The following is a 432-nucleotide window of genomic DNA, read 5'->3' on the forward strand; positions in this document are numbered from 1 at the left end:
GTTACAGACATCTCCTCTAGTAATATATTTACTGAGAAAAATGGTGACGTGTTCAATACTTATTTTACCCGCTGTATTTACATTTTAATACTGTCCAGAGAGAGGGCAAACCCAAAATATGCAACACATGCACCTGAAGATTGGTTCCTGTTGTGGTTAAAGGGTTCCTATAATTTGGGGCAAAAGGAAAAAAGGAGCCACTTCATGCAAAGATGCCTGAACAAACCAAACCAAATTACTGAGCTCCCTCACAAAAAGGACACTTTCCTTTACAGTTTTGACTGGATTTTTATTAATCTGACATGTTTAAGAGGATATATTTTTATACAGACAGCTGTGGTGGTGTACTGTAAGAGGAGAGTGTCCTGTTGTAAAAAATAATAATAAAAACACTCTCCCCAATCTGGAAAAACCAAAAAGCTCTGGGGAGGC

Source organism: Austrofundulus limnaeus, unplaced genomic scaffold (assembly GCF_001266775.1).
Source record: "Austrofundulus limnaeus strain Quisiro unplaced genomic scaffold, Austrofundulus_limnaeus-1.0 Scaffold106, whole genome shotgun sequence".
Taxonomy (NCBI): domain Eukaryota; kingdom Metazoa; phylum Chordata; class Actinopteri; order Cyprinodontiformes; family Rivulidae; genus Austrofundulus; species Austrofundulus limnaeus.